The sequence below is a fragment of the Meriones unguiculatus genome, chromosome 17, assembly GCF_030254825.1.
Source record: "Meriones unguiculatus strain TT.TT164.6M chromosome 17, Bangor_MerUng_6.1, whole genome shotgun sequence".
In the NCBI taxonomy this organism is placed as follows: Eukaryota; Metazoa; Chordata; class Mammalia; order Rodentia; family Muridae; genus Meriones; species Meriones unguiculatus.
The window spans coordinates 88,701,139-88,728,212 of record NC_083364.1 but is presented as its reverse complement, the minus strand read 5'-3'; positions in this window follow the sequence as shown (position 1 = coordinate 88,728,212).

Sequence of the window (27,074 nt, the reverse complement as noted above, 5' to 3'; positions counted from 1 at the left end):
GTCTTTATTTATCAGTGAATTACATTGCCAGCATTTTTATTCCTGTGGAATTTTTCATAGTGTTTTATTTCTTAACTATATTATGCATAATATATACAAATCGAACAATGTAAGCCAACTTTCACAAGTGACAGTCATTTTATCATCATCAACTAATCTCAAGTGACTGATTAATTGAACCATTTTTGTTTTTTCTCTACAGCTACTGGACCAAGCAGAATTTAAAGAAACCAAATTAGTTCCAGGATCTGAATGTTCAACCTACTTAATGTTCAGTGAAGTTATCAAAATGTATTATCTATGTATTTGTGGTGCTTTTTAATATTCCATTTTATCCAAGAAACACAATATGGATTCTTTTCTGTATATAATTTCATTCAAGTCTTTTAGAAAGTGAGAATAAATCAGACCATTTCAGCAAAAATCCTACTCAATGTTTGAGACTTCCTACAGAGAACATTACTCAAGAGGCTGTTTCAAGCAAAGAATGGCAACCTATAATGAAACCAAACTTATCATCTCATTCAGTTAATTAAGTCAGTAAGTCATGCTTAAGCTATAAAAGTAATTGAAGCATTATTACAAAGAAGAAACAAACTGTTAGCAATGGAAGTATACACTGTCAACATATTTTTTATTAATTTTAAAAAATATTACAATTTATTCACTTTGTATCATAGCTGTAGCCCCTCCTTTGTCCCCTCCCAATCCTGCCCTCCCTCCCTCTTCTTCTCCTATACCCTTTCCCCAGTCCATGATAGGGGAGGTCCTCCTCCCCTTCCATCTGACCCTCGCCTATCAGGTCTCATCAAGACTGGTTGCATTGTCTTCTTCTGTGGCCTGGTAAGGCTGCTCCCCCCTTTGGGGGAGGTGACCAATGAGCCAGCCACTGAGTTCATCTCAGAGACAGTCCCTGTTCCCCTTACTAGGGAACCCACTTGGAGATTGAGCTGCCATGGGCTACATCTGTGCAGGGGTTCTAGGTTATCTCCATAAATGGTCCTTGCTTGGAGTATCAGTCTCAGAAAAGACCCCTGGGCCCAGATTTCTTGGTTCTGTTGCTCTCTTTGTGGAGCTCCAGACCCCTCCAGTTCTTTCTATCTCCCCCTTCTTTCAGTACATTCATTTTATTTCTTCTCTTAATTTTTTTGTGTACACATACAACTAACTTTGATAACACACACACACCCACACACACATATATATACATATATATTTACTGTGATTAAACTTATTTTCAAAAAATTTTAATTTGCTCACACAGAAAATATTTGTGTTTAAAAATCTGGAAACAGTCTAATCACACCAAATTTACAGCTCTCAGCATTGGTAGATGCACTCTCATTTCCTTTCTGGATGTTTATCACTAGTATGATAATAAGAACAACACATTTATGTATTACATAGTAAACCCATTCATACCTTTAAGCGTGAAAATTAAGCACAGGTCAGTATATGTTGCCACAAATTCTAGTGTAATTGCCTAGGAGAGTTCCAAGTGTCAACTATAAGGAGGGCTGTGTGAACACCCCAGCCTGCCCCTGCTTTCCAGACAGACTGGGTTTACCTTCACCCTCACAGTTTTTACTTTTTTCACTTTTTGATTTATATTTATATTTTTATAATTAATTCACTTTGTATCCTGTTTGTAGCCCCCCTCCCTTGTCTCCTGGTCTCACTCTCCTTCCCTCTTCTCCTCTATTCCCCTCCCCTAGAACACAAACCCATCTGACCATAGCCTATTAAGTCTCATCAGGACTGCCTGCATTCTCTTCCTCTGTGTCCTGGAAGGGCCACTCAACCAGGCAGAAGTGATCAAAGAGCAGGGAACAGAGTACATGCCAGAGATAACCTTGCTCCCTTTACTAGGGAAGCCATGTTAATACTGAACTGCCTATGGGCTACTTGTATGCAGAGGGTCTCAGTCCTCTACATGCATGGTCCTTGGTTCGTGCTTCAATCTCTGAGGATCCCCTGGACCCAGATGTGTTGGCATTGTTGGTCTGGTGGAGCTCTTGTCCCATATGGGTCCTTCTACCCCTCCACCCCCACTTTTCCATAAGACTCCCTGAGATCTGCCCATAGTTTGGCTATGAGTCTCAGTATCTACTTCATTCCCCTGCTAGATGTCTCTCAACTGAAGAATTGATAGAGAAATTATGGTACATTTACACAATGGAATACTACTCAGCTATTAAAAACAAAGAAATCATGAAATTTTCAGGTAACTCAGACCCATAAAGATACACATGGTATACACTCACTTATAAGCAGACATTAACCATATATTACAGGATAACCATACTAAAATCCAGACCTAAAGAAGCTAAATAACAAGTAGGACCCTAGGGAGGATGCTTCATTCTTATTCAGAAGGGCAAAAATATATGAGCTATCTCAGCAATTATATTTGCCATATTTCCTTACTGCTTCACTGATTTACATACTTCATAATCATGTTTTGGATGTCTTTAAGTTCCTTAGTAACAGGTAAAACAATGGCATTCAGACATTAATCAGATATAGTCCTCCTTTCAAATAGCTTCAAGGAAGATAGAGAAGACATGGAGATAGGTGAACACAATACAGTCAGAAGCATGCAGAACAAGAGTCCTTTAAGAACACAGAATAAGTAATGAAATCAATGACTCACAGAGGATGTGATGTTTTCAGAAGAACCTTTAGGGGTGATGATTACACAAAGAAAACAGAATGAGATGGGAGGTAAAGAAACAAAAATGGAAGCTTTTGAAGCATTTGCCTTTATCATATTTATAATCAAGGAAAGACATCTAGAGCATTAGTGTGTTTGACTATGTTATGTTGGGTATGGTGCTTTTGATAATTTCTGTTGAGTTTCTACAAACTAATTCAGCTCTTAAAGAATTCATTGCCCTATTACGGTTAGACACTGCCATTCTTGCCAGGTATCAAATGATACATGGTTATTCTTTTAATGAATTCATGTCTCTTAGGACATCTTAAAATTGGATTTAGTTTCAAGACTGCTAAATACTCATATTTTGCTGGATAAGAAAACCACCATCATCCCAATTCTTATTTTCTTCTTTGTTTGTCTTTATCATTTTTAAATTTTAATTATCATTATTTATTACAATTTATTCACTTTGTATCCTGGCTGGGCCCCCTCCCTTGTCTCCTCCCATTTCCATCCTCCATATTATTCTCCTATGCCCCTCCCCTATTCCACTGATAGGGGAGGACCTACTCCCCTTCTATTCAACCCTAGCCTATTCAAGTCTCATGTGAACTGGCTGCATTGTCTTCCTCTGTGGCCTGGCAAGGCTGCATCCCCCAGGGAGAGGTGATCAGAGAGCCTAACACTGAGTGCATGCCAGAGACAGCTATTGCTCTCCTTACTAGGGAACCCACTTGGAGACTTTAAAGACTGAGCAGGAGTTCTAGGTCCTCTCCATCCATTGTCCCTGGTTCGGGTATCAGTCTCTGCCTGGCTCTCAGGGCCCAGCTGTTTTTTTTTTTTTTGGTCTCTCTTGGGCTTTTATTGAAGTGCCTGTCCCCTCCACATCTTTTTATCCCCCCCCACTCTTTTCATAAAATTCCATGCATTCTGCCCAAATTCTGGCCATGAGCCTCAACCTCTGCTTCAATATCTCAATCAATAGGGTCTTTCTGTGGCTTTCTGTGGTAGGTTCCTGTCTTTTGCCCTTTCTCCTGCTTCTGATGTCTGACATGTTTGCCTTTCTGAATGAGGATTGAGCATCTTCCCTAGGGTCTTCCTTGTCTAGCTTCTTTAGGAGTATAGATTTTAGTATGTTTATAGTATATTATATGTCTAATAACCACTTATGAGAGAGTATATATCATGTGTGTCTTTCTGCTTCTGGGTTACCTCAGTCAAGATGATCTTTTCTAGTTCTCACCATTTGCCTGCAAATTTCATGATTTCTTTGTTTTTAATAGCTGAGTAGTATTGCATTATATAAATGTGCCACAATTTCTGTATCCATTCCTCCACTGAGGGACAGCTAGGTTGTTTTGAGATTCTGGCTATTTTGAATAGAGCTGCTATGAACATGGTTGAGCAAATGTCCATGTTGTATAGTTGAGCATATTTCAGATATATATGCCTAGGAATGGTAGAGCTGGAACTTGAGGTAGCACTATTCCTAATTGTCTGAGAAAGGGACAGATTGATTTCCAAAGTGGATGTACAAGTTTACATTCTTACCAGCAATGGAGGAGGGTTCCCTTTTCTCCACATCCTCTCCAGCATGTGTTGTCCCTTGAGTTTTTGATTTAGCCATTCTGATGGGTGTAAGGTGAAATATCAGGTTCATTTTGATTTGCATCTCCCTGGTGACTAAGGACATTGAACATTTCTTTAAGTGTTTCTGTGCCATTTGATACTCCTCTATTGAGAATTCTGTTTAGCTCTGTACCCCATTTTTTAAATTGGATTACTTGGTTTGTTGGTGTTTAACTTCTTAAGTTCTTTATGTGTTATGGATATTAGCCCTCTGTCAGATACAGGGTTGGTGAAGATCCTTTCTTAGTCTGTAGGTTGTCATTTTGTTCTGATGACAATATCCTTTGTTTTACAGAAGCTTTTCAGTTTCATGAGGTTCCATTTATTGATTGTTGCTCTTAGAGCCTGTGCTGTTGGTGATCTGTTCAAGAAGTTGTCTCCTGTGCCAATGAGTTCTAGGCTCTTCCTCACCTTTTATTTTTTCAGGTTTAGTGTGTCTGATTTTGTTGATGTCTTTGAGCCACTTGCACTTTAGTTTTGTGCAGAGTGATAAGTATGGATCTATTTTAATTTTTCTGTTTGTAGACATACAGTTGGACCAGCACCATTTGTTGAAGATGGTGTCTTTTTTTTTCCCCATTGAATGGTTTTTGCTTCTTTGTCAAAAATCAAGTATCTGTGTGTGTGTGGATATATTTATGGGTGTTCTATTTGGTTCCACTGATCCACCATTCTGTTTCCATGCCAATACCATGCAGTTTTGATAACTATTGCTCTGTAGTACAGGGATGGAGATACCTCCAGATGATCTGTTGTTGTACAGGATCATTTTGGCAATTCTGTTTTGTTTTGTTTTTTTTTTCCATATGAAGTTGAGGATTTTTCTTTCATGGTCTGTAAAGAATTGTGTTGGTATTTTTATGGGGAGTTGCATTGAATCTGTAGATTGCTTTTGGCAGAATGGCCATTTTCACTATGTTAATCCTATCAATCCATGAGCATGGAGGATCATTCCGTCTTCTGATATCTTCTTCAATTTCTTTCTTCATAGTCTTGCAGTTTTTTGTTTTTTTTTTTTTTTTTTTTTTTGTCATACAGTTCTTTCACTTGCTTGGTTAGAGTAACAACAAGGTACTTTATGTTTTTTTGTGGCTATTGTAAAGGGTGTTGTTTCCCTAATTTCTGTCTCAACCTTTTTGTCTTTTGTATTCAGGAGGGCTACTAAGGGTTTTGTTTTTGTTTTTGTTTTGTTTTGTTTTTCAGTTAATTTTGTATCCAGCCCCTTTGCTGAAGGTTTCTATCAGCTGAAGGGAGTTCTCTGGTAGAATTTTTGAAGTCACTCATGTGTACTAACATATCATCTGCATAGTGACACTTTGACTTCTTCCTTTCCAATATGTATTCCCTTGATCTCCTTTAGTTGTCTTATTGCTCTGCCTAAGACTTCAAGTACTATGCTGAAGAAATATGGAGAGAGTGGGCAGTCTTGCCTTCTCCCTGATTTCAGTGGAATTGATTTATGTTTCTCTCCATTTAGACTGATGTTGGCTGTAAGCTTGCTCTGTATTGTCTATACAATGTTTTTTTTTTTTTTTTTTTTTTTATGTACCTTGTATTCCTTATCTCTCCAAGACTTTAAACGTGAAGGGTGTTGGAGTTTGTCGAACGCTTTTTCAGCATCTAAGGACATGGTCATGTGTTGTTGTTTTTTTTCTTTTGTTCATTTATGGGGTGGACTACATTGTAGATTTCCATGTATTGAACCGCCTCTGCATGTCTAGGATGAAGCCTACTTGGTCATGGTGGCTGACATATTTTATGTGTTGTCGGATTTGGTTTGCAAGTATTTTATTGAGTATTTTTCCATCAGTGTTCATAAGAGAGATAGGTCTGAAGTTTTCTTTTTTGTTGGGTCTTTGTGTGGTTTATGTATCAAGGTGATTGTGGTCTCACAGAATGAGTTTGGTAATGTTCCTTCAGTTTCTATTTTATGGAATCATTTGAAGAGTTTTGGCATTGGAGTTAGCTCTTTGATGTTCTGGTAGAATTCAGGCCCTGAGCTTTTTTTTTTTTTTTTTTTTTTTGGCAGGGACAGTTTTGATGACTGCTTCTATATACATATGATATAGGACTACTTAACCCATTTACCTAATCTTGGTTTAGCTTTGGTAAATGGAATCTATCAAGAAAATTGTCCATGTCATTGAGATTTTTAAATTTTATGGCGTATAGGCTTTTGAAGTAAGATCTAATGATTCTTTGAATTTCCTCAGTGTCTGTTGTTATGTCCTACTTTTGTGTCTGATTTCCTGATTTGGATAGTTTCTGTCTTTTAGTTGATTTGGTTAAAAGTTTGTCTATTTTGTTGATTTTCCCAAAGAACCAGCTTGTGGTTTTATTGATTCTTTGAATTGTGTCATTTGTTTCTAATCTATTGATTTCAGCCCTGAGTTTGATTATTTCCAGCCATCTACTTCTCTTGGGTGTGTCTGCTTTTTTTTCCCCCCTGGGGCTTTCAGGTTTGCCATTAAGTTGCTTGTATTAGATTCCTCAAACTTCTTTCTGAAGGCCCTTAGTGCTATGAGCTTTCCTCTTTCACTGCTTTCATTGTGTCCCATAAGTTTGAGTAAGTTGTGCCTGATTTTCATCTATCTATCTATCTATCTATCTATCTATCTATCTATCGTTTATATAATAATCATTAAAGACTATTTAAACATTTTTGGGTAAGAAATGTAGATTTCAGTACCCTATTTTCATTAGATATTAGAAGAAAAATACATAATCAAATAAACAAAGAAACCAGAACTCTGTTTTTCTTCTATCATGAAATCTGACAATGGTCTCCTACTTCTGCTCAAAATAATTCCATACTTTATAACACATTCTAAAGACAGTATAGTAGACATTAATGGGTTTGATTTATGACAACAGAGCATTAGTAACAAGCATGCATTGTCCAATATTTATTTAATACAAGTGAATAGTGGCACCTAGTAAAGAGCTGTCTCCACACAAGCACATTATAAGTTATTTATATGAAGTACAAAAAAACAGCTCATGGACATCCACTTCTACTCACCCTTTTCCAAGTTATATCCCACTGTTACGTTGCTCCTCATGGGGAAAAACAAACAAACAAAAAACAATGAGAGACTGTAAATTTCTTCCATTCAGGTTGGGTCATGCTATGCTCTAAATAAATCTTGTGAAAATTAGGTTATTTTTATATTGTTAGATAAAAATTAACAACACACAGAATTATTCCTAATTAGTTTTAAATCCAATGAGACCAGAAGTTATGTTTGGCATTTTTTTCTGAAATTTCTTCTTAGCTGTCACAACAAGTAAAGCTGGGCCCAGTTATCAGCAAGAAACATAAGTACATTTTTGTTTTCATTTATAAAATAAAGTTTTTACTGCTATTTTTATTACACACTAAATTTCAGAATCATAATAATTATAAATTTACATATATAACTACTTATGGGAAATATTCTTCTTAAAATAAATGGTTTGTTTGCCCAAGAAATGAGTACATTTCCTTCTAAATTCATGAATATTTTTCTTTCATCTTAAGGAGAAAATACAAATATCATAAAGAAAAGTTTAAGTTCTATCCTATCATATATGTAACATTAATATTTTAGGTAGTTATAAACTGTAGTCCATTAAACTGTCTATTCAGGTTTTTTAACAATTAATTATCAAAACCAAAAATTATTATGGTGTGTAAGTCAAAACAGAAAATCATTTCAGCCCACAACATGTGTTATAGCTTGTTAACACATTTCTTGTTGTACTTCAATACTTGTTGAAGTATTTAAGACAAATACTTCAGTTTCAGTTTTAAATCATGTATACATGAAATAAACTATTTACATATGACTATCTAATTTATTGGAATAACAGAAACTTCTACATCATGAATTAAATATCCCAGTAAAAAGCATATTGTGGAAACACTTTCCCAACAAGACTATCAGAGGGATTACCTCCTATGACCCTTCCTTCATTTTCATTGTATACAAGTTAGAAAGAAAATGAGCTTGCCAAATACTTTGTTCTGATCTATTTCCAAGACAGAACTTTCTTTGTCCATCTCTGGAAACCTGTAGCTTAATATGCTTGCTGATTTCATAAAAATGAAGTAGACGAAGAGCTTTGTTTGTTTGAGATCTATCTCATCAGTTCCCTTTCCTTCTGTTCTGTCTTCTTCTTCAGGTCTTTTTCTATCCTATGAAATTTAACTGTCATTATCTGACGGCTGTCATGTCATTGTAGAACTGACAGGTAATTTTTTTTTCCAGCAAACTGAAATCTAAATTGATGGCAACAGAAATAAAAAGACTTTGGGCACAGAAATAAAAATCTTCCTTTCTAGAGGAATACAGAACTAAAATTACTGGGATTTATTTCAACTCCTCTGTACTTATGTTTTACATTTAATATTTAAGCTGTCTTTTATGATTGGAAACTAGTTAAACTTATGTTTTTAAATTAGTTGCAATTTCCTGAATAATGCAATTGTTAGTTTTTTGGTCAAGGTGTGAAGTGAGGTGATGGGGACAGAGCTCAGATGGTTTACTGCTTACACTAGTATACTTGAAGTCATGTTTTACTCAACAACATCACATAACTGGAAATGGTGGTTCACACCTATAGCCCCAAACTCCAGAGGTAGAAGTTGAAAAATCAGCAGTTAAATGTGCTCCTTGGCTATAAAGCAAGTTCAAGGACAGCCTGAGATATATGAGCGCCCATCAAAATCAATAAATATAAAGATCCAAAGTAACTTGAACATTGCTTCATAATTGTCTGGGCCTCTGATTTTCAAATGAAAATTACATTATGAATTTGAATTAAGCTAATGCAGAACTTTTGTCCTTTGCGTTCAGATGATCTGGTTCAGATTTTATAGGACATATCAGGTTTAAGACTCCTAAACCAAGAATATATTATTTTGCATTTGTTCCTTCCTTTTGTATCATTTATTTACTATGTAGTGTTTGAGCCTGGACTAATAAATACATCTGTGGTTAAGATCTCACTCTGCTCTTTCAGAGAACCTGACTTGAGTTCTTAGCATCCATGCAGGGAGGCTTATAAGCCACTCTAGGCAATCCAATACCTCTGGCTTTCAGAGTCACCATGTGTGTGCACACATGTGTGTGCATGCATGTCCACACACATGCACACACATACACATAAACACACTTTCTCTTTTTGTAAGTCAAATAACTTAAAATAATAAATTGAATTAAAATTATGTAGATTTGTTTGATTCTGATTGAGGCTCACTTGCCTTACTAGTTACAGATAGAGCAGTTTGTACATTTACAGAATGGTAGAACTCATAGGTAGTAAACTGGTTGCTTACCTATTAGAAATGATGACCTTGTCTCAAAATGTAGAATATCAATATGAAAATCAATTTTATATTATTCCTTTCTGTTCATATTTCTTATATAATACTCCTTTAAGAGAATGTAAGTTGAATAATAAAATATTTGAAACTCACAAAAACCTTTGGGGTAATAATATACTATTACAATATTTTGCCAAATTTCAAAAAGAAAAGTAGTTATAGAAGGAATAAATCTATTTTCAGACCGACTCAGTGTTTTGCTTTCATTGAAGTACAGTGCCAATGCGATTTTCAGAGACTTCTGATATTTATTTTGTGTGACTTCCTTAGAACAAACTGTATCATTTTTAAATGTTGGTACATTACAATAGGAAACTTTGTTGTAGCAAATTAAACTATGTCAGCTCATCATCAGAACATCTTTGTTTTATACTAAACACAGTATGGATATCTTTTCTTTCATCAAATGGCAATTATACTGAGTCCACCATGTTAACTGAGTTTTCTTTTTATGTGATTTTCTAGTACACACACACACACACACACACACACACACAACCTAACAATTTTCCTTCTAATGTTCTATTACATAATTTTCTTTTCACAAAGCATCTAAGTCCCCTATTACAGTGATTAAAATCAGTTTCATGTAGTGCCAACAGAAGGATCATCTCTCTTCCCTCAAAGAACTATTGTAAACACCTAATCTCCTTATTTATGTTATGCCTACTGCAGAAGGCCTCTTTCATGCTATCTTGTCTTTGAGTCAAATTGTCATGTCCCTGATCTTTATAGGTACATTGGTTCTTTCATGTTGTTCCAATATTTGCTTTGGACACGGATAAGATTTGATTTTTGACTTGGGTAGCCCATACTAGAGCAGTAACTGTCTTATCAGGATCCAAGCACTCTCCCTGCCATCTGAGGGGAGCTGACACATCCACATAATACTGCAGATGGCATTATGAAGTCTCTGACCACATGGATGAAAAAGAGAGCCTTAGATCCTTTCATCACTCTAGGAAAATTGAGAACATGTTGCCTTCTAGTCTTCTCTTCCTTTTCTTTGTGGCTGATACATAGAGGCAAGTTGTTTAGAAACATTTTTAATATACTTTATTGAACTTTCAGTGATTGCTGAATAGCCAGCTGCATGACACTAACTTTTCAGCAAGAAATCTTCTCAAGAAAATGTTCTCCTACAACTCCCGTTATCCAAATTTTAGAGAGAAAAGTGTGCCACCATGGCATTGTGTTCTAATGAGGAAGAGCCAGGCTGTGATGCTTTATGAAATCCTGCTAGAAAATGACCTATAAAACTGGAAGGGCCTTTGCTCTTCCATTGGTGAATGATTCTGAAGGTTACATCAAAAGTTTGTAACATCATATTGCCAAGGTTTAAGTCTATTGCATACTTTGCTAATATTAATTATACAGCTTTGGGAAACTGTGATATTTTACACCTGTGCGTCACAATTTCCTCATCCTTAAAAGGCAGCTCGTTATATATTAGTGATATCACAGTGCTTTATAGGTAAATGTAAAGCATAGTGGGCCCTGATTAAAAAGAAGAAAGCAAGCCTTCAGGGCAGAGCTTTTGAGAGGTCCTCTGTGTCAGGCTCCTGACTTGTTCCCTCTTTTCTCCTTCTGATGCCCATCCTTTTTGCCTTTCTGGATAGGTATTGAGCATTTTAGTAAGAGTCCTCTCTCTTGATTAGTTTCTTTAGGTGCACAGATTTTAGTAGGTTTATCCTATATTATATATCTATATGAGACTATCAATGTAGATGCTAAGACTTATGGGCAACCTTTGGGCAGAGTGCAGGGAATCTTAGGAAAGAAGTGGGAAACAGTAAAATCTGGAGAGAACAGGAACTCCACAAGGAGAGCAACAGAACCAAAAAATCTGAGCACAGGGGTCTTTCCTGAGACTCATACTCCAACCAAGGACTATGCATGGAGATAACCTAAGATCCCTGCACTATTGTAGCCCATGGCAGTTCAGTATCCAAGTGGGTTCCATTGTAATAAGAACTACCTCTGACATGAACTGATTGACCTGCTCTTTAATTACCTCCCCCTGAGGGGGAAGCAGCATTACCAGGTCACAGAAGAAGACAATGCAGCCACTCTGATGAGACCTAATTGACTAGGATCAGAAGGAAGCAAAAAAAGACCTCCCCTATCAGTGGACTTGGGGAGTGGCATGCATGCAGAGGGTGGAGGAAGGGAGGGTTGGGATGGGAGGAGGGAGAGAACTACAGGGGGGATACAAAGTGAATAAAGTGTAAGTAATAAAGAAGAAAGAAAGAAAGAAAGAAAGAAAAGAAAAGAAAAGAAAAGAAAAGAAAAGAAAAGAAAGAAAGAAAAGAAAAGAAAAGAAAAAAAGAAAGAAAGAAAGCCATGCATGGTGGCTTTAATCCCAGAAAGAGGCAGGCAGACCTCTGTGACTTTGAGGCCAGCCTGGTCTACAAAGTGATTGCAGAACAGACAAGGCCACACAGAAACACTCTGTCTTGAAAACCCAAAAGGAAAAAAAAAAGCAAGCAAGGATTATTAACTCATTTTTAGCATCAATAACTATTTTTTTCCTATGAGGAAACAAATAATAGACCTGTACTGAAGAAAATTGTTGTTATACGTGTTGATATTTGCTCAGTCTAGGCATGTCCTTTGCATGTTTTATTTCTATTTACATGCCCCTTAACAGTAGAAAAAATATACTAAGTAGCCAATATTGAATGCCTTTCTCCATAAAACACTCAAATATATATTTAATAGTTTCATTAGATGTTAAGGAAGTAACTAAGCTTTAATTGTCGTATACCATGCAGGTGATTTAGCTGGAGTATCTATTCTGTTGTAGAGGTGTAAGTTGTGGTATGTGGGAATAGGCTAGCAAATAAGACGTGTTAGCAGATGGAAATAAAGACTTGCCAGTGTGTAAAGAACAGGTGGCTGTGGGGTTCATAGGCATGAAAGGAGCAGCTGTGTCACCCTTTCTACTCAGTTCTCGGGGTTCTTCAGGAAGGGAAGTTATGTGTGCAAAGATACTAGGTGGTTGTGAATGGCCTCAAACAAACAGTGTTTTCCAGGCAGGGAAATGGTATATATAACTCACACCAATTGAGTCAGCATGTCCAAGACATGTGCTAGCTCAAGCCACATAAAATCTCATCACGGAGGAGGTGAGTTTGAAATTCTAACACTAGCTGAAGTGCTACTGACATTTGATAGCTGCTGGGAGAGACAGTCAGCTTCCTCAGTGAAGTGACCTGTTAGGTCAACCACACACCAGGGTGAGCTGCACATGCAAGACTATTTGTACCAATCAACCTCCATTTGACAGGGGAGAAAGAACAAAAGAAACCTCAAGAGAGGGGTTGGATGATGGTAGGTGAAGATGAACAGATTACATCCTATAATTGGCCCTCTTAATGGTTATCCAGTGCAGAGTGGTCAGCATCAAAAAATTGTATTCAACTACACAATAAAAATAGACTCAGCAGATAGTGTTTATGTGTTTCTTTGCATATGTAGACATATATGCATGTCATAATCAATAAAAAGGAGCTATCAACTTGTGATTAGGGACATGGGAGGTTCAAAGGATGGTAGCTATGAGGTGTTGAAGAAAGGAAAGAAATGAGGAAAGTGATGTAATTCTATTTTATTTAAAATATGTCAGGGTTTAAAAAATATAAAATATTAGTATTTTTAAACAATTCAAACCAATCTCAACTCCTTTGCATTATAAACTATACGGTTGCTTTCTCTCTGTGTTTTTTTTATCTATGTCATTCTTATTATCATAGATTTGAAACATTAAGTGCTACAAATAGTTTATTTATCTGCATTTCTTCTAGAGAGTAAATCTTTTCAGCCTATATTTAGACACTAGTATTTTTCTCGATATCCATTAGCCTGGTGGGTCCAGACCATTGAGGAAGATGATGCAGCCTGTCACTGCAGTTACCCTGCGCAGTCATTTTCAACTAATGTTGTAAGGCACTAAAGACAGATTTTTGTCAGCTCAAATGGTGTTTCAGAATTTACAAAGCCCCTACTAGTGCTCTGGTTCTAGTACTGGAAATATGAAATTGTTTATATAAAATTTTATATATTTCAATATACTTCAATATTCCTTGACTTTTTGTACATTTACTTATCAGAAAACTCATATGATAGGGAAATGTTATGTCTAGAAAGCATTAAAAATCCAAATATTCACGTATGATGTATACACACTTATAAGTGAACATTAGCCATAAAATAAAGAATAACATACTAAAATCTATAGTCCTAAAGAAGCTGAACAACAAGGAGTACCCTAGGGAAGATGCTTAATCCCATTCAGAAGGGCAAACAGGATAGACATCAGAAGTAGGAGAAGACAAGGAACATGACAGGAGCTTACAGAGGGCCTCTGAAAGACTACCCACCAGGGTATGAAAGGAGATTCTGAGACTCATAGCCAAACATTGGCTAGAGTGCTGGAATCCTTATGGAAGAAGAGGGAGAGAGAAAGACCTGGACCACTCAGGATCTCCACAAGGAGAACAACAGAACAAAAAATACCTGGATCCAGGAGGGCATGCAGGGACCAATACTCCAACCACGGACCATACATGGAAAGGACCTGGACCCCTGCTCAAAGAAAGCCCATTGGCTGCTCAGTTTACAAGTGGGTGCCCTAGTAAGGGGTACTGGGGCAGTCTCTGACATGAATGTAGTGGCTAGCTCTTTGATTACCTTCCCCTGGGGAGGGGTGCAGCCTTGCCAGGACACAGAGGAAGATGATGCAGCCAGCCTTGATGAAACCTGATAAGATAGTGTCAGATAGAAGGGGAGGAGGTCGTCCCTTATCAGGGGACTAGGGAAAGGGCACAGGGGAAGAAGAAAGAGGGTGGGTGGGACTGGGCAGAGATGAGGGAGAGAGCTGCAGAGGGGATACAAAGTGAATAAATTGTAATTAAAAATATATGAATAAAATTAAATTTAAAAATCCAAATATTTTAGCTTAACCTAGGCTAGCCTAAATATGCTTGGAAAACCTAATAGCCCCAAAAGGACATTTGCTCAAGCATGTTCGAAGCAGCTTTATTCATAATAGCCAGAATCTGGAAACAACCCGGATGTCATTCAGTGGAGGAATGTATGCAGAAATTGTGGTAAATTTACACAATGGAATACTACTCAGCAATTATAAACAAGAAAATCATGAAATTTGTGCGCAAATGATGGGACCTAGAAAAGATCATCCTGAGTGAAGTATCCCAGAAGCAGAAAGACACACATGATATATACTCACTTATAAGAGGATATTAGACATATAATATGGAATTAAACATGCTAAAATCTGTACTGCTAAAGAAGCTGGGCAAGAAGGAGGACCCTGGGTAAGATGATCAATCAACACTCAGAAAGGCATACCGTATGGATATCAGAAGAGGGAAAAAACAAGGAACAGGACAAGACCTACCATAGAGGGCCTCTGAAAGACTACCCAGCAGGGTATTAAAGCAGATGAGACTCATAGCCAAATTTTGGGCAGAGTGCAGGGAATCTTATGAAAGACGGAGGAGATAGAAAGACCTGGAGGGGACAGGAGCTCCACAAGGAGAGCAAAAGAACCAAGAAATCTGGACCCAGGGGTTTTTTCTGAGACTGATACTACAACAAAGGACCATGCGTGGAGATAACCTAGAACCCCTGTACAGATGTAGTCCATGAAGCTCAGTCTCCAGGTGGGTTTCCTAGTGAGGGAAACAGGGACTGTCTCTGACATGAACTCAATGGCTGGCTCTTTGATCCCCTCTCCCTGATGGCGGAGCATCTTGACCAGGCCACAGAATAAGACAATGCATCTAATCCTGATGAGACTTGATAGACTAGGGTCAGATGGGAGGGGAGGAGGACCTCCCCTATCATGGCAGGGAGGAAGAAGAGGGAAGAAGAGTGAGATTGGAAGGAGATGAGGGAGAGCTCTACAGCTGGGATGCAAAATGAGTAAACTGTAGTTAATAAAAAATAAATTAATTTTAAAAATAAAAATTATACATAACACAAAATTATACATAACATATAGAACAGTGTTCTTTATCTTTCATGATTTAATGCTTGCATCCAGAAATGCTGGTAGCACATTGCACTGTAGAACTTTTGCTGGCTGCATGGCTTCTTGGAAGCTGTGGGTCACTACCACTGCCCAGCATCTTTAGACAGTCACGCTTTCCATCAACAGCCTGTGATAGATCTCACCTCAAAATCCGAAGCACAGCTTCTACTGAATGGATATCACTATTGCTCTAGTGTGAGGCTGGAACATTTTAAGTTGAGCAATCACTAACTGTGCATCCCCACTCTCATAATGGAATGCATACATAATTGGTAGGGTTAGATTTATAAATTAGGCACAGTAATAGATTATACTGATTAATGATAAGATAGTACAAGTATAACAGTAAATATAATAAGTATAGGAATATGCTTTCTCTCAAAGTATCTTTCAACTACAAGGCCATGCTTTGGAGCATCGAAGAATACCTGAACTTTCAGCATGGTTGTTTTTCCACTTTGATCTACGAATAACTAAAATACAGATTGTTTGCATGCGGTTTTGTGATTGATACTAAGTGACTAATGGGTGAACAAAATATCAGTCATGGGTGTGTTGGATGGAGAGCTGGTTCACAAGCATGATCTGGAAAGATGATATCTCTTCATATGGAATGCCACAGAATTTAATCATGACTCAGTCCCTGGAGATTTCTGCTTAACATTTTGGGGCTGTGGATGGACGTACATAACTGAAGTCATAAAATTCAACAACTTAGGGAAGGAAGTAATACTATATTATTATAAAATGGACATTAATTTTTTGGGGAAATTCAATACTGGAAAATGTTTATACAGACGGGAGTAATAAGATCTGAGGGCTATTTCAAAGCTTAATCTGGAATCTGAGGACTGATAAATTTTAGGTTTTAGCCTGAATTTTGTGTGTGTGTGTTCACCTAGTTCATCTGTGCATGAAGATGGAGAGTGAGGGGTTAGATTCAACTATACGTTTGTCACTGTCCAAAAACTATTGGGGTGTTTTGCTTGTTTTGATATGGGGTAACCCACTGATTCTAAAGCTCCCATTTTGACTACAATGGCACAAAAGCTACAGGTGTATTTCAACAAGCCCTAATTTCACATAGGTTCTAAACTCAGGTCCTCATGTTTGGACATTGGGCATTTAGCCCACTGAACTGTGTCTCTAGCCCTGAGAAATGTTTGTAGATGTGCAGTATCATACATAATTAATTGAGCACAAAACACTTGTCATGTATGAGAAATCCTTCTGTAAGAGAAAAAGGGAAACGCAAAAGTAAGTTATAGTCTAACCTGAACATACGTTTATTTCAAGTTCAAGGAAATGCCGACTGTTTTTACTTCTATGCCTCATTTTATAAATATTTAAACAGAACAAATTTAATGTTCTTCATTATTGTAAGAATGCTATGCATATTAAATATATTAAGTGCTTGTAAATATATGCATGTGTGACATTCTAAAACACAAGTTAATAATTATTTGCAGACTCAGGCTCACCTAGTTTTACAGTTTAGGTATGCTTTTGAATTCTTGTGCTAGCTCCATATTATAGAGAATTTGAAAATCTCTTGTGCTAAAAATAGTAACTTACAGAAAAGGTCTCAGCTCTTATTACTTACCCTATTATTCATTTTCTGTGGCTGATACATTTATAATACATGTGGTTTTAAAAAAAAACTTTTTGAAAAAATAAGTCATACATCCTGGATTGATATTCTGCTCATTCATGCTCTCCCCACATTTGTACACAGAGTACTCTCTTGTGGTTAGTGATATAAATCCATTCCTGTGGTTTTGCAGCCAAGGGGAATATAATGTAGTGAGGCCCCTGGGTTAAACAAAAAGGCTTATGGTGTACTTTGGCTCTGTGTTCCTTACAGTTTTCTTCAGAGACCAGCGTCCATGAGAGGGATTTGCTTTGTTTATCTAATTAGCCACAGCTGGGTGAAACAGCATCCAAAATAGAGGAAATAAAGCAGAGAGAAGTGCAAGCCATCTTAGCAACAGGTGTTCTTAAGTATCAAGTTCTGTAAAAGCCCTGAGGTAAGAGGAGATGAACTTTGCAGATGAACTGTCCCTGGTGCTTGAAAGGGAACATCAGGAATTTGCATACAGTTGAGATTTAGTTTCCTTCCCGCTGTACCAAAAGGCTTTAACATTTTTGAGAAGGCAATTTTAAATAAAGTATGTGAATGGCACGCTTACATGGAATATGTGCACATATGTGTGGAATAATTCTATTTTGGTTCTTATTTTAAAAGATAGTACTTTCATTCTGCAGTTTGGGCTATCCTAAAACTCAGTAATGTACCCAATAGTAACCAGAAACCCAGGTGAGTTCTCTCGCCTCATCCTCCTGAGAGCTCTGGCTGCAAGTATGAATTACTACACCTGACACCATTTTAAATTTGTTTATTAATTATATTTTCATCTTTAACATATAAGCAGACACATAGGTACTCATATATGTGCGCATATAATATGCTAATAATGTTGTGTAAGTTTTTTTATGATTCAAGGACATTCATCTGTAACTTGAGTATTATAAATGAAATATAATTTGTAGAAAGTACAATAATACATCTATGTTTGTTGGAGTTCAACTCAGAACAGCCAGGAAATGGAGTCAATCAAGATGTCCATCCATTAATGAATAGATAAGAAATGGGTACATATACACAATCATAATACATAATATTACTTAGCTGTAAAAAATACAAAATCGTGAAATTTACAAGTGAATGGATGGAAATGGAATGATTATGATGAGGTTACCCAGTCACAGGAAGACATGCAAGCCATATATATTTTCTCATCTATGGATCCAAGCTTTGAATTTTTTGTATGTTTAAATTGAAGTACACATGAAAACAAGGAAAGTACAAATGACCTCATGGAGAGGAACATTAAAGGAGAGGGGCTGGTAAAATACAGATAAATAAAAATAGAAAGAATAAAGATTCAAGCATAAAGAGGTGTGGGAAATGGTGAAATGAGGTCCTGGTGAAAGGCTTACCCAAAAGAATTTGTAGATGGGGGTCCTAGTTAGTGTTACCATTGCTGTAATGAAGCACAATGAAACCAAGAGAAAATCTAGCTTACACTTTCACCTGTTAGTCCATCACTGAAGTAAGTCTGGACAGGAATTCCAACAGGGCAGGAACCTCAAGAGTGGAGATGATGCAGAGGCCAATGGAGGAGTTATAGTCTATAACTATAACAAGCTTACTGGCTTGTTCTTTATGAGTTTCTCAGCCTACTTTCTTATTATACCTAGTAATATCAGCCTAGGGGTGGCCCCACACACAATGAACTGGGACTTTCCACATAAAATACTAATTAAGAAAAATATGCTACTGGGTAGCCTATAGCCTGTCTTATGGAAGCTCTTCTCAATTGACATTCTTTTCTCTCAGAAGACTATAGTTTGTGTCAATTTGACATAAAACTATGAAGCACAGTTGGACAAGCCTTATGGAAACCTATATTCTTCCAAGTCAAGAAAAATTGAATTACAGAGTGTAGTAACCACAGGGGACTTGAAGGGAGAGGAGCAAACACTTGTGGTTAAAAATACAGAGATTGGGAGAGGAGAGGGCAGTGAATGGGTAAATCAACACTAAGGGGTACATGAAGAAACTTTGTCGAAATACACTAGTTTGTATATATGAGTTATATTTGTGTTAGAAATCTCAAAGAAAAAAAAGGCATAAAAACTACACAGGTTGTTGTCATTGCTCTTGATTGCCTTCCGTAACTAGATAGTAAGGCTATAGCTGAAGACAGTACTCACTTATGCAGGACATAGAACCACATGGAAAACTAGAAGTCTGAGATACAGCCAATGATTTGAATGATGCTATTGGCTCAGTTCTATGCAACATGTGACAATAGCCTTAAGAAAAATGTGTGATTTTCTCAAAAGAAGAGTTGAAGTTTTCATTCCTTTCCCTTTGTTGAATAAATAAAGGGGAATTTTCAGTTTAGAAATGCTTTAAGATTTCTAGTTTTATTTAGTAGACAGCTTAATGTCACCTAAAGATTTTGTGCCCATTTAATGAGACACTTCATTATCCAAATTCACTGCTGCTTTATGTGCATGCTTATGAAATGGAAACAACCTAGATGCCATCAGCTAATGAATTGATAATCAAGAGCATATGTAGTCTCAAATTACACACTTTTATCAACTTCTTCTGAAAGAAAGTCACATATCAACAAGTTATTACCATTATTAGCTTGTTTATGGACAAATGACCTTTAGAAAGATTATATTGATTTTCTTTGATTGTAAACAAAGCTATTTGCTTATTTAACAGTTATGAGGAAGATTTTAGGGGAAAAAAGCAAACTGAACTTGAAACTCAGAACTATTAAAAGAATATAGGTTTTCTTTTACCCTAGACCTGAAAAAGGGTGATCCTCTAAACTTCTTTACTACATGATTTTTAAATATTTTACTTAAAATAGCAGACTTCCCTCTGTTGGGAATGTATGCCTCCCAGTGTCTCATGATTTAAATTACTCTCTCTGCCATAGTAAGGGTGTGTCTTCTCTGAATATAAATCTGCTATATTTAAGCAAATAGTCACGTAATACATACTTCTGAGTGTGCTTCAGTGTTTCACCATATCTTAACCTAAGTAATACTTAGGTCTAATGAATTCTCTTATAGGTTCATCTGTGCAGAAGGTGGTAGGGCCAGTGACTCATGTTTACACTTAGATTAACATCTGTGTTCTTAGAAAGGTTTTACATATTGAATATTTTTATTTTCCTTGGGTTTCCCGTCTCCATTTTTCCTACTTTGATGCCCATGTTTCCTAATTTGACTATTCCCAACTTTCCCCTAGAGCTTTCCACCCTTGGTGCTTAGTTTTTCTTCTTGTAAGTCATTTCCTTTTATCGCAAATCTTGTTCTCAAAGCACAGGTTTTTCCAATCATTTCTAGTTTCTTTATCTTGGAGCTATGGCCCACACGTGGCTGTTTCTCTAGCTAAAAAGCTCATTGGCTAGTTAACTAGGTTCACTGTGCTTTTGGATTTAGATTTTTTTCCTTTTTTTTGTGGTTAGTGAGCTGAATGGATACTGTGTTTTCTTTGCCTCAGTCCTAGTGAACTTGAATTGAACTGATGTTTTTAGTGCCCTCCCCATTTTAGCTGTAAAATTTCCCCTTGAAATACAATTACTGCTTAGAGTTACTGTATATTACTGTACTTGAAAATACTCTAACATAAATGAATCAAACACCCAAAGAAAAAAGTAATTATATTTTCAATCTGACTTTTATAGAATTTTAAAATAAATAAAAGCTACATCAATGTTTTTTTAATTCGGTCAACCAAAATTAAGGCTGTTCTTTTTCTTTCTTTTTCTTTTTCAAAAGACTTGAGCCCAATAAAAGGCACATGGTTGTTTTACAACCAATTCTTTCCTTCTATTTATTTATTTATTTATTTATTTATTTTTTAAATTTAAGCCCATGGGTATTTCAACTGAAATTCAACCCATATGTTTCTGATTCATTTACACTTAATTCATTAAAATGGTGTTTTGTAAGACTCATTTGATGTCCAAGAACCTTATGAGTCTTTTTATATGAAATTTTATGCCATTTTCCCTCAAAAACAGGAAGTGGTATTTTGCTAAGATCTCAAACTCCAAGAGAACGGAATTGCATGTGAATCACATAAAACACATCATGATGATTGCATGTCCCTTGGGTTGTCTTTCACTAGATCAGAACACCTGAAGTAGTTATCAGAAAAAGAAAGACCATATTTTCAAGGACATTCAAAAATCTTTAACTCAAGTCTAAAAAATCTCGCTAGAGAGGGAGACTTCCAAAATTCAGCTTTAAAAGGACTTGTAATTCTAGGGTATTCCCCACTTTTTTTTTTCTAGCCGATTTAATGTGTCTGGTTTTATGATGAGGTCTTTGATCCACTTGGACTTCAGTTTTGTGCAGGGTGATCTATTTTCATTTTTCTACATGTAGACATCCAGTTAGACCAGCACCATTTGTTGAAGATGCTATCTTTTTTCCATTGTATGGTTTTGGCATCTTTGTCAAAAATCAGGTGTCCATAAATGTGTGGGTTTATTTCTGGGTCTTCTGTTTGGTTCCACTGATCCACCATTCTGTTTCTATGCCAGTACCATGCAGTTTTTATAACTGTTGCTCTATAGTACAGCTTGAGATCAGGGATGGAGATACCTCCAGAAGATCTTTTATTGTAGAGGATTGTTTTAACAATTCTGGGTTTCTTGTTATTCCATACAAAGTTGAGAATTTTTCTTTCCAGGTCTGTAAAGAATTGTGTTGGCAATTTGATGGGAATTACATTAAATCTGTAGATTGCTTTTGGTAAGATGGCCATTTTTATTATGTTAATCCTGCCAGGAGAGAACTTCCTAAACAGAACACCAACAGCACAGGCTCTAAGAGCAACAATCACTAAATGGGACCTCACGAAACTGAAAAGCTTCTATAAAACATAAGACACCGTCATCAAAACAAAATGACTGCCTACAGATTAGGAAAGAATCTTCACCAACCCTTTATCTGACAGAGGACTCATATCCAGTATATATAAAGAACTAAAGAAGCTGAAAAGCAACAAAACAAGTAATCCATTTAAAAAAATGGGGAACTGAGCTAAACAGAGAACTCTCTGTAGAGGAATATCGAATGGCAGAGAAGCATTTAAAGAAATGCTCAACCTCATTAGCCATTAGGGAAATGCAAATCAAAACAACCCTGAGATTTCACCTTACACCCATCAGAATGGCCAAGATCAAAATCTCAAATGACAACACATGCTGGAGAGGTTATGGAGAAAGGGGAACCCTCCTCCACTGCTGGTGGGAATGTAAACATGTACAACCACTCTGGAAATCAATCTGGTGCTTTCTCAGGCAACTAGGAATAGCGCTTCCTCAAGATCCAGCCATACTACTCTTAGGCATATATCCAAAAGAGGCTCAAGTACACAAAAAGGACATTTGCTCAACCATGTTTGTAGCAGCTTTATTTGTAATAGCAAGAAGCTGGAAACAGCCCAGATGCCCCTCAACTGAAGAATGGATGCAGAAATTGTGGTACATCTATACAATGGAATATTACTCAGCAATGAAAAATAAGGAAATCATGAAATTTGCAGGTAAATGGTGGGACCTGGAAAGGATCATCCTGAGTGAGTTGTCCCAGAAGCAAAAAGACACACATGGTATATACTCATTCATATAAAAATACAACATAGGATATACCCACTAAAATCGGTACATCTAAACAAACTAAGCAAAAGAGAGGACCCTAACTAAATCCCTCAATCCCTATCCTGAAAGGCAAAGAGGATGGACATCAGAAGAAGAAAACAGGAAACAACCTAGGAACCTGCCACAGAGGGCCTCTAAAAGCCTCTGTCCTGCAGACTATCAAAGCAGATGCTGAGCCTGATGGCCAACTGGCAGGCAGAGTGAATGGAATTTTATGTAAGAAGTGGGAAATAGCAAGAGCTGGAGAGGACAGGAACTCCACAAGGAGAGCAACAGAACAAGAAAATTTGAAAAACAGGGAACTTCCCAGAGACTCATACTCCAATCAAGGACTATTCATGGAGATAACCTAGAACCCCTGCACAGATGTAGCCCATGGCAGTTTAGTGTCCAAGTGGCTTACATAGTGATGGGAAGAGGGACTGCTTCTGACACAATCTGATTGGCCTGCTCTTTGATCAGCTCCCCCTGAGGGGGGAGCAGCCTTACCAGGCCACAGTAGAGGACAATGCAGCCACTTTTGATGAGATCTGATAGACTAAGATCAGAAGGAAGGAGAGGAGGAACTCCCCTATCAGTGGACTTGGGGAGGAGCATGCATGCAGAAAGGGGAGGAAGGGTGGGATTGGGAGGAGAAGAGGGAGGGGCTTATGGGGGGATACAAAATGAATAAAGTGTAATAAAAAAAGAACTAGAAAATAAAATAGTATTTGTAATTATTAAAAAAAAGGACTTGGAAAATCAATCCATATTCACATGAATGTATGAGCACAAGACTCCGAAATACAACAGTTAGTAGGTCAGACATGTAGTATGTGCAAGTCTCAGGAAATCTGGAATCTTTTCTTTTTAACTCTAAGCCTTGCATTTTTTTTTCTCATCACAACCAAATCAAGAAATATTAGAAAAAAAAAAATCAGGGGCAGTGAATGTGTACCAGGTCAAATTAAGCACTTGTCAATGACAGAGATACATTTTATCTTTCAGTCATATTTTTCTCAGTTGAGGATAAAACCTTTTAAAGTAAAGACCATTTTAGTAGTAGATATTTTAGTGAAGTATTTTCTGTGTACCACGAAAAAACAGTTGGAGTGCTTGTTTGCCTCATGACATAGAATCCCTTCAGCATGTTTGTCCTGCTTGTGCAGTACTGAAGGACATATTGCAGAACCCTTTGAAGTCAAGACAGAATTTTGACACCCTCTATAAAAACCTACGTCCTAAGCACTGAAAAAGTGCTGAGAGATTAACCTCTCTGTTCAGGAAAATCTTGTGAAAGGATCTAAACAACACAGATGAACAACTGCAGTGCCATTTTGGAGCAGATCTTCTTCAGCCCAAATAAGTACCATTAAAAGTGTGAAATTCATATAACATTCATAATTGAATGACTTGGTTTATCAGTGGTAAGTTGTCCCTAAGTAACATGTACAAAATCCTTATAAACTTGGAGGGTTCTCATTAGCCTGTAAAAGATGTTCAAGGCAGTTATTTAGATTTCTTTCTCGAATAGCCTAATAGTAAATGTTGGCATAACATTCCTATTGAGTTTTTTTTTAATTCTTTATTAATTACACTTTATTCACTTTGTATCCCCCTTGTGGTTCCTTCCCTCCTCCCATCCCAATTCCTCCCTTCCTTCACCCTCTGCATGCATGCCCCTCCCCAAGTCCACTGATAAAGGAGGACTTCTTTTCCTTCCTTCTGATCCTAGTCAATTAGGTCTCATCAGGAGAGGCTGCATTATCTTCTTCTGTGGCCTGGTAATGCTGATTCCCCCTCAGGAGGAGGCAATTAAAGAGCAGGCCAATCAGTTCATGTCAGAGACAGTCCCTGTTCTTATTATAATGGAACCCATTTGGGTACTGAACTGCCATGGGCTACATCTGTGCAGGGGTCTTAGGTTATCTCCATGCATAGTCCTTGGTTGGAGTATCAGTCTCAGGAAAGACCTCTGTGCTCAGATTTTCTGGTTCTGTTGCTCTCCTTGTGGAGGTCCTGTCCTCTCCAGATCTTACTTTTTCCCACTTGTTTCATAAGATTCCCTGCACTCTGCCCAATGGTTGCCCATAAGTCTCAGCATCCGCATTGATAGTCTGCAGAGCAGAGCCTTTCAGAGGTCCTCTGTGTCAGGCTCCTGACTTGTTCCTTCTTTTCTCCTTCTTCTGATGTCCAGCCTCTTTGCCTTTCTGGATAGGAATTGAGCATTTTAGCAAGAGTCCTCCCTCTTGATTAGTTTCTTTAGATGTACAGATTTTAGTAGTTGATCCTATATTATATGTCTATATGAGTGAGTATATACCATGTGCATATTTCTGCTTCTGGGATAGCTCACTCAGGTTTATCTTTTCCAGATCACACCATTTACCTGCAGATTTCATGATTTCCTTGTTTTTTGTTTTTTTTTTTTTTTGATGAGTAATATTTCGTTGTGTAAATGTACCACAATTTCTGTATCCATTCCTCCACTGAGGGGAATCTGGGCTGTTTCCATATGAATACTTTGTTTTATGCAGCCTTTAAAAGCAGACAATATCCTCCAGGTTTAAGATACTCACTAGTGGCTACAAATGTAACTTAAACATTTTAATGAAGGAGAATTAATAAAAAGTGCTGAAATCCTTTAACATTTGAGTAGAAAAAAATTATTACACATGGGAAAAAGAAGGCTAAGGCAATTGCTTTTTATAGAGCACATTCAGTGACATGGATATCTAAAATTGCAATGTGGGGCTGGAGCAATGGCTTAGCTATAAAAGTGATTGCTATGCAAACGTGAGGGCCTGACTTCTAATCCCAGCACTCACATAGCAGGACAGGCATGGTGGCAGATGCCAGCAATCCTTGTACCGACAGGCATGAATGGGAGGTTTCCCAAGGCTTGCTGGCCATCTCAGTTTTCTGAATCAATGAGCTCCATGTGACACCCTACCTCAAACAATAAAGTAAAGAACAATAGATGAAGACATCTGATGTTGACTTCTGGCCTCTATAGACCCATTCACACACATGTATGTATCCCCCTACACACTAACACATACATGGACACAATCCACATTTTATATAATAAATACAAAAGTAAAAAGCATATCTGGGTATTACCTTGTTTAAAGGTTTTATTCTATATGGTTGCTATGTAGCTTGGTTGTGTTTATGTTATTATATCATTTACCTGTCCTTCAGAACAGCAAACTTGAAATTCAGTGTTTAAATCATTATAATATTTGTTTTTAAATTTGTTCACTTCTTTTTATGTCAAGATGTGAAGTATTAGTCCTGTGATACAATGTCTGTAGGTTAGCTTCTGTGTCTGAACTCAGCTTTCCTGCTTATTAAAGGCTGCCTGGCCTAGATGACCTTGGTTGGCATAATTGATATCTCCTCCATATATTTTCTCAGTCTCTAGCAAGTTAGCCTGAGTTTGATCTAGCAATAGCAGGGAAAAGCAAAAGGAAGCCAGAACTCCAATGAGTGTTTCCAAAGTTCTGCTTGCATGGCATTCACTAAATTCTTATTGGCAAAATAAATCTTATGGAAGATGTAAAGTCAGAATGAGGAATGTACAACAACTGAAGCAGAAAATTGATTTCTCAAAACACAAAATGGCAAAATATATCATCAAGTACAGACGTTGATCAGTGACTTCACAAAATATTTAATTTTGAATATAACTGTGTAAATGGGTACATCATTTAAGTAGTGTTGTTATTTTACATGATTGCATAGAGAAAAAAGAAGAGACTATGAAATTAACATTGGAAAGGAGTTACAGTCTTTGGTGTTTGGATGAAAAGTTCTATAGATATTTGTTAGGTCCATTTGATTCATAGCATCTATTAATTTCATTATTTCTCTATTTAGTTTCTGTCTCCATAACTGTACATTGGTGGGAGTGGATGTTAAAGTCTTCCACTATTATTCTGTGGGATTCAATGTGTGATTTCAGCTTTAGTAATGTTTCTTTTAATATGGTTGCCCATGCATTTGAAGCAAAGATGTTCAGAATTGAGATCTTATCTTGGTAATTTTTTTCTTTGGTGAGTATGAGGTGTCCTTTCCAATCTCTTTTGTTTAATTTTGGTTGAAAATGAATTTTAT